Source organism: Myotis davidii, unplaced genomic scaffold (genome assembly GCF_000327345.1).
Source record: "Myotis davidii unplaced genomic scaffold, ASM32734v1 scaffold962, whole genome shotgun sequence".
Taxonomy (NCBI): Eukaryota; Metazoa; Chordata; class Mammalia; order Chiroptera; family Vespertilionidae; genus Myotis; species Myotis davidii.
Window position 1 is genome coordinate 1,751,225 of NW_006295559.1, and position 8,589 is coordinate 1,759,813.

At 40.5% G+C, this 8,589-nt stretch overlaps 1 protein-coding gene and 1 pseudogene across 1 annotated transcript in view; both read right to left on the bottom strand.

Annotated features, from left to right (window-relative positions):
* Positions 1-8,589, bottom strand: part of KCNH8 (potassium voltage-gated channel subfamily H member 8) — a 272,605-nt gene that overhangs the window by 28,594 nt on the left and 235,422 nt on the right. The gene's annotated exons all lie outside the window — the stretch shown is intronic.
* On the bottom strand, positions 567-870 carry LOC107184157 (annotated as a pseudogene).

Here is an 8,589-nt window from a genome sequence, read left to right on the forward strand (position 1 = left end):
CTCAGGGGAGGGCTGGCTGAAGGCTTAGGCCCCCAAGAGAGCTGTGATGAGGAAGCGGGGGTGACAGAGGAGCCACGCTATCCAGCCCCGCCATCTTGGGTCGGATCACACACTGGATGCGTGAGCGGGCTGGCGGATCACTGCTGCCCCACCCTGCTGCCCCGGGTCAGGTCGCACACGGGACGCCCCCCGCCCCCGGTCGCAGATAGCAGGCCGATGGTGGCAGGGAAGGCTGGATGGTGCTGTCCTGCCCCACTGCCCTGGGTGGCAAATAGCAGGCCCGGATGGCGGCTGGGCAGGCGGGATGGCGCGGACATACCCTGCCTGCAGTATGCAAATTAGCCGCCATCTTTGTTGGCAGTTAATTTGCATATCTTGCTGATTAGCCAATGGGAGGTGTAGTGAAGGTACAGTCAATTACCATGTGTATCTATTATTAGATAGGATTATTATTTTTTGAGCAGTGCAAAAATTTAACAAAAGTTCAGTGTGAAAATGGACAGGACTCAATTTTTATATTGTAGTAAACTGTGCTGTGGAAAGGGACTTGTGAAAGCAGTTGATTTCTCTGGTAACTACAGCCATTCTTTAGACTCGTTCCAAGACTTCTAACATGATGACACGATTTCCTTGTATTACCACCATTCCAATATTGTTCTGTTGCCTACCAGTTGGCATCTCCACACATTCATCTATCACAAGATTCATAAAGGGGTCAAGTCTCCGCAATATTCCTTGGACATGTCTGCCACCATTTAATCTCAATGATAACTTCTTGTCCATATATATATTTTTTTAACTCAGGAGGGTGAGCTTGGCTCATGGTGTCCAAGCGAGCTCAAAGATACTTCCACACGGAACTTGTGGCCTCTCTGGAGCTCCCACGGTAGGCCCGGTGTTTTGTGTCTAGTCCTCACATTATTGCATTTGTTAATTCCAGTGTCCGGCATAAAGAGTGATTCATCTTAATAAGTGATAAGTATATTATTATTGATACCTTGATTACAGAGAAAAGTTTTCCTTGAATTGAGTTAGTGGGGGAATAGGGCATTCTTAGCTAGGTCATGAATATCTAAACATTTATAAAAACGGGTTTGTACAACTTGAAAGTAAAAGATATGTAGGACTTGTAACAAAGAGGCCATAAGCTTCTGAAACACCAGTTTTCCTCAAACTTCTCTCCCAGCAGAAGGGCCACAGAAACACAGTTTTCTTCACACAGTAGTAGGTGGAATACTTTATAAAGTCATTGTTTGACATTCTGTTCTTTACTCTCTCAACCCCTTTAACTACTTCTCTTAAATAAGACATTTTTTAAATTGTCCATGGATATGAATACAGTCAATAAGACATTGACAGTATATACAAATGCACTCAAGCACAATTATAACTTCCTATTCTGAATTCAAAGGCATGGATATGAAGGCTTTGGAATAAAAAGAAAACCCAAAAGAGTCACTTAATACTTACTTAAACACTTGAAAAATGCAGGCTGACTTAGAGGGAAGAGAGAGTTACCTACTAATATGTGGTTCATATCAAAAAACACACTATCATGTGAAGCAAACTAACCAGAAGTCTCTTGACAATGACATACAGTTTAAAGATTTCAGGCTTAAGGAGCAATGTACCAAATCAATGATTTGGGAGGTCAGCAGGTAATCATGCTAAAAGAATTTGCACAGTTTAAACTCATTATACTGAGCTGGGATCCCATGCCCCTCAATGACCCGCTTCTGATTAGGGGACAATAGCTCCTGGTTAGCTGTAGAATCAGCTACTCTGTAATTGTAAGGAAACACAATGGCTGGTTTCATAAGATTTTCAGAATACATGCTGAGTACTTTGGTTCCAAAGCAGGCCGGTGAAGAAAGATGCTTAATTCGGTGTGAGAAGTTTGTGCATCACAACTCCTGATGCTACTTTGAAAGATAATGTGAAATGCCTAATTTGCAGTCTAGGAAGTCCATTGTCGGTTATACACTGTAACAAAAAGTTGGACAGCCCTCTATGTCAAGCACAGTGTTTGAACTGGCATAATGAAACGAGCTACTTCTCTTATTTGAACCACAGTGCCTCCGTTATGCTCACCCAGCCACAGAAATAAGAGGCCTGATACAGGATCACCATAGTGGAGTCATAGGCAGCGTCTATACCACCAAAATTAATGCATTTTTTTTAAAATTGAAAAACCTTTGAAACCTTAACATGAAGAATATTATTCATCATAATATTTATACTTTTACCAAATATTCAACAATTTCTAGGTGAGGAAGACTGTCTCACAGTTAGTAGATGTGAGACTAAGCTTCTTATGTTAGTTTTGTTGTATTAAAAGGTGAGGTGTGGAACACTGTAAGGAAGATCCTATTGACTAGTTATATATTGACTAAAAGCAAGTCTTTGTGAGAATTCACAATGGGATTACAAGCCATTGAAATTTAGGAAGAAATGTGTCTGATTTGGCATATTTGCTGCTTCATTGGTGCTCTATGAAGTTCCCAGAACAAATGTTGTCACAGATAAGATATGTCTGATATATCTCATTTCCTTCTCTGGGTCTCTTTTTTAATAATGTTCTCACCTAAAGCCTGTTTCTGTGTGTGTGTGTGTGTGTGTGTGTGTGTGTCTGGGGTGGGGGTGGGGGTGGGGCTTCATTCTATACTTATTTATACAGTGTGTGTATTTTCTATTTGTTATCTTAAATTTCTGTCTTGAGCCTGAGTGTTTTAAATCATAGAATAGACTTTTCCTTATCCTTTGAAAATAAACAGTGAGGGATACTGGGTAGAAGTTTGTGGGGAGAGGTAAAGCAATGAGCCCTTTCCTGAAATTATACCATGTGGATAAGCTTTTACAGTTTTCACGTGGCAGCCTAGTCACAAAGTGGTCATTCCTAAGTTTGGAGAAAAATCACAGTGATAGCCTTGCCGGCTCAGTGACTGAGTGTTGACCTATGAACGAGGAGGTCACAGTTTGATTCCCAATCAGGGCACATGCCCGGGATTACAAGGTTGATCTCCAGTGTAGGACATGCAGGAGGCAGCTGATCAATGATTCTCTCTTGTCACTGATGTTTCTCTCTCTCTTCTCTGAAATCAATAAAAATATATTAAGAAAAAAGAAAATCACAGTGATATCCATTGAGGAACTCCTCTTCATGAACATTGAATAGTGAATAAGGCATATCCATTTGGAATGGGCATGACTTCTTATTGTAGGGCCATTCTGAATTTACAGAACTATCTAACTCAGTTATTTATAGATTCATATAATGACATCATTTTTTTTAGTTATATACATGAAATGTATACGTACAATTCTATTCAGAACAAACTTTTCTCTCCAAGTTATTTCCATGATCACAAATATGCACAAGTGACTCCATTGAGAAGGATGATGCTTTCATAACTTTTTACACATATTTGTGCAAACCAATTCTGGCCCTTCACGTTTCCAATTTACTGGATTGAACTTGGCTTGATAAGTTGTTTCTTTAGGGATTGCAGGAATCTGGTGATGTTGGATTCTTTGAAGGAATACTAAGTATATCTGGCCTTAGTTGAACTGTGTAGGCACACCACATTTTTTGTAACAGATATCCTTCCAAAATAAGGCATGTGGAGTCCCACAGAGGAAGTCATGTTTTCCCCATAAATTGCCATTAGATCTTCAGGAGATCTAGTGGAGGATTTTGAGTTCCAGAGGAATCTCCGACTTAAAGGATGATGGAGCCACCAAACAGAGGAAGCCTGGTTCCCTGTATCACCCCATGAGAAGCTATCATATGTCCACCATCTTCTGTACATGGTGCTAAGACTGAGACAGAACTCATAAGTCTTTTATTCTACCTATTGTATTAAGTCACTGAGACGTGGGGTTGCCTGACCCAACTGATAAAATTCCTTAGTGATCACCTAGGTTAGAGATAAGAAACTGGAGGCCCATTGAAGGAAAGCAACTTGTTCCAAGCCATTCAACTTGTATGTGTGGTGAGTCTGATACCCAGCATTCATTGCTCTTTTTGGCAGAATCCTGTTTTTGTTTTTCCATGTTGGATGCTAACATTTGGTACTTTCAAGATGGAAGGGTGACTAATAGCCTCCAGGAAATATATAAACTGTATAATCTGGAATATAAATATGCTTCCTTAGCATGAGTCAGACTTGAGACTGTTTATGAATGCTGGCAAGAGGCAGTGACACAGATCGGTCACCATATGCTCTGTTTTTAAAGACCTTAATCTTCAGGGTAGAAAAATGTAAGTGGGATTACCACATCACTAAAAGCTTAGCATCTTGCAGATGTTCATCTCAGAATCTTCCTTAATCATTTTCCTCAATGACATGGAAACCAAATCCTTTCAATCCCAACGCCCTGGCCAGAGATTCGGCTCCCTGGGTCCCTCCACCTGCATAGAGTCATCATTCTCACCGCACGCTGGCCTGCCAATTTACAATTTGGAGGTAGTGCTTCAGTTATCCCCGAAACTTGGCGTCTTCTTGGCTTCACATTTCTGGCTGCTTGGCTATTTCCTCCCGTCAAAGCCGCAGCTCTTTTGGTGTCCGAGAATGCGGGGTTTAAATGCTGAACCAAAAGATGCTTCGAATCTGATGAGAGCGGAGGCCTCCAGATCTGCCTGCCGAGCAGTCTGCGCTGCGGTGTAAGCAGACTGTCTCCGCCATATGTCACCCTCGTTGCTGTCTACATCCTTTTGGGGAATTTCACGGGAAAATCACTATTGAAGATGTTTATCCTGGGATTTTGTAATTGTTTTAAAATTTTAATTTAATTTTCACCAACTTTGTTCCTTTACAACAGCTTTTAATCATGCCACCCACTGACTCTATACTGTAACAGTTGAGTCTGTATTGGGGATTAGAGGGCTAACTGAAGGAGTGCCCCACATGCCCAAGGACGACCTGTGAAACGTTATCGGACTAGCAGAGCCCAAACAGCGAAATGTTTTCTGCAGTAAAATATTCAGGATTATTCCAAGTCCCAGGAAATCAAATTTTTGAAAAAAATAATGGTATAAAAGTATATTTAAACTTTTCTGAAACATATTCACAGACAAAGTATTTTCAGATTGATTGAGGAATGTGAACAAAACTCTGTTAAAAATATTGCTTCTTTCACTTATATTCTTTACCCCTCTACATAAATAACTATATGTCTGTGTATGAGTGTGTTGTGTATTCATACAGGAAGTACTGGGAATGTATTTGTTGGCAAATGTGATATATTCATATCCTAAAGAGATTTTTATTTATTTCAATAAATAAGAAGGCCTTCAGTTTCTTACGAGGATGAAACTGAGTCTGTAAAGAAATACTGTTTTGTACACTTGAAAACATGATGGAGTGGAGATTTCACAAATTTATTCTTGAACATGGAGCAAGGGAAGGATGAAGAGCAATGATGTGTATAGCAGACTGAAAAGCACATACTTGAATGGGAAGAAATTCTCCCTGAGTTAGTCCATGACCACAGGGTTATTTAATAAATGGATGGATTTATGAGCAAATAAAAGCACTAATATTGGGCAGAGGATAAGTTGAATGGCCAAAGTACAATAGTTCTGTTTGAATTGTTGTCTTAATGAAATATCTTTCCTGAATGGTAGTTAGGCACCGTGGGTTTTTGATGAGACATGTCAAGTAATAGTGTTAAGGTTATTAAGATTAAAGTCAGTGTGATTCTGAGGATTCAGTCTAGCTTCTGCTGTGAATCCGAATGCCTGAGGAACCCAGCCCATATTAGGAGAGTCATGTTCTCATTTGTGGCACAGTGCTTTAGTGGACAAATGTGCTAGGATGGGATTCAGAATACCAGAATTTGACTCAATTTATTTATTTTTTCCCATCCTTACCTGAGGACAGGCTGCTGCTGCTTTTTTTTTTTTTAAATTTAAGAGAGAGAGAGAGAGAGAGAGAAACATCAATGTGAAAGATACCTCCTATACATGCCCCAACTGGGGATTGAACCTGCAACATAGGTATGTGTCCTGACTGGGAATCGAACCCCACAACCTTTTGGTATACAGGACAATGCACCAACCAACTGAGCCATCTGGCCAGAGCAAGTTTGACTCAATTTTATACTGTTTGATTCTTTCACTAATTCTGTAATCTAAGGCAGTGGACTGCTAAGCCACGCAATACATCCCAGTTCTTTCATTTGTAAATAAAAAACATAATCCAATCTCTCAGGGATGATGCAAGAATTAAAATTTAAATTAAATGAAGTAATGTAAGTAAATTGCCTTGTTCATAATCATACTTAATAAACATTAGCATTCTTTTCTTGCCGGTAGATATGCTACTATTTCGTTGACAAGAGAAATTAAAACTTGATGAGATACATGTTGATGTTTTTGATGGAATCTTATCTGAAACATATGCTTGGTGTGGTTGATGGAAGATGTTATCCAAAAGTGAAAGTCAGTTTTGACTGTGCACAGGTAGTAGTCTGCCTCTTTTAGGTATATAATTCCCTCACATTATGTAACTAACCAATGGTTGGATTTTTAGTTCTGTGATTGAATAAATTTTCTTTCTTCTCCCCTTAAGGCACTTTGTAATCAAAAGAAAAGCTGAGTTTTATTGGATGGTACATATGGTTCCTTCTAGTTGTAAAGTTCTATTATTCTGTGAATATAAAAATATATATGAGTGAATGAATTAAATTCCAATATGAATTCATCAGGCACATACTGTCTGCCACCAATTTCACTAGAAAAAGCATTACAAACACAAATAAACTATAGTTATTGTTTTCAAGGAACTTAGTATATGTATACTGGAGGCCCAGTGCACGACATTCATGCACTGGGGTGGGGGGGGATGTCCCTCAGCCTGGCCTACATCCTCTCCCAGTTCGGGACCCCTCAGGGGATGTCCAACTGCTGGCTTAGCCCTGCCCCGCCTGCCCCCCGGGGGGTCCTTAGCGCTGCCTAGGAGGTGGGAGAGGCTCCAGCCACCACCTTTGTGCTTGACAGCTGTGAGCCCGGCTTCTGGCTGAGAAACGCCCCCTCTGTGGGAGCACACTGACCACCAGGGGGCAACTCTTGCGTTGAGCGTCTGCCCCCTGGTGATCAGTGCATATCATAGTGACTGGTTGTTCCACTGTTCGGTCGATTTGCATATTAGCCTTTTATTATATAGAATAACTGAATTCTCGACTTGTAACTTAGTTGAATTCTTATGATTCATTAAAAAAATCTTTGCATTAAAGTATAATAATACACAGGGAGAAAGTGCACAAATCAAAAGAATACAGCTTGATGAATTATCAAAAAGTTCTGTGTTCATTTTTTAACTTATGTATTTGGCATGTGAAGCTTATTTTCTCATGGACACATGTTTTTTGTGTGAATGCTCCATTAACCTATAATGGATCTGCTATTCAGTGCTCATGAGACTAAGGGGCAAAGCAAGAATTTATAGCTTTGTTTTGATGGATAAACACTAAGTTTCAATTGGGTTTTAGAGTGAGGTGGTTTGGGACTGAAATTGCACTTCATGACCTCCCTTGCTTTCTTGCTTAGAGACTCCAGACCAATTTTTTTTTTTTACCTCTTTCATCCTTAACTAGCCTTATCTAGTACATGAACTTAACAACTTATCTCCAAGTTGTGAGAAACAAGTAAGTTCATGTTTATAAAGTGCTGAGCATACAGCTTGGCTCATAGGAGCTACTATACCATCAGCAGCATGAACATCATCTTCATTTTATAGAGCCTTTGTGACAAGGGCAGACCTCTGTCACCCAGTCTATAGGAGAACTTAAGCAAGGGCAAGCTCTGCCCTTTTAAGGCTTAAACAACCATCAAGAATGCAGTGTGGCCCGGCTGAGGTAGCTCAGTGGTTGAGCTTTGACCTATGAACCAGGAGGTCATGGTTTGATTCCTGGTCAGGGGACATGCCCAGGTTGCGGCTCAATCCCCAGTGTGGGGAGTGTGGGAGGCAGCAGATCAATAATTCTCTCTCTTCATTGATGTTTCTATTGCTCCCTCTCCCTTCCTCTCTGAAATAATATATATATATATTTTTTTAAAAAAGAATGCAGTGTGGAATGGAGGGTTCTGAGTTTTCCCCTAAGTAATAGTGGGGCAGGTTTGAGGATTCCTGGTAGATGTAGCCTAGGTAGTTTTGTATTCTCAAGGAGTGGACATTTAATTGAGTCCTGCCTATTTGTGTATATGCATCTGCATATGCAAATCTGACACTTCTCATTTTAGGCTGAACATCTGTTCCCTGCAGGATGGAAGCAACCAGAGAAATAGGGAAATACTTTCTGTCTTGTTTATGGGTGGCAGGTAGCCTTTTATCCTTTGACTTTCCCAACTCAGCTAACTCCCCTCTCCCCACAAGGAGTTTAAAAATCTAACTGCTCACTGTTCAACTTGCAAACACAAGCTGAAATGCCCCGATGTCACCAGAATGTGACTGATCTCTTTGCAATGCACACGTCATGCTAACTGATGGACAAAAGGTCACACAGAAGAGAATCCAGAGATGAAACCTGAGCTCATTCATGGTGGTCAATGCTTTTTGAGCTTCTCTCTCTCTCTCTCTCTCTCTCTCT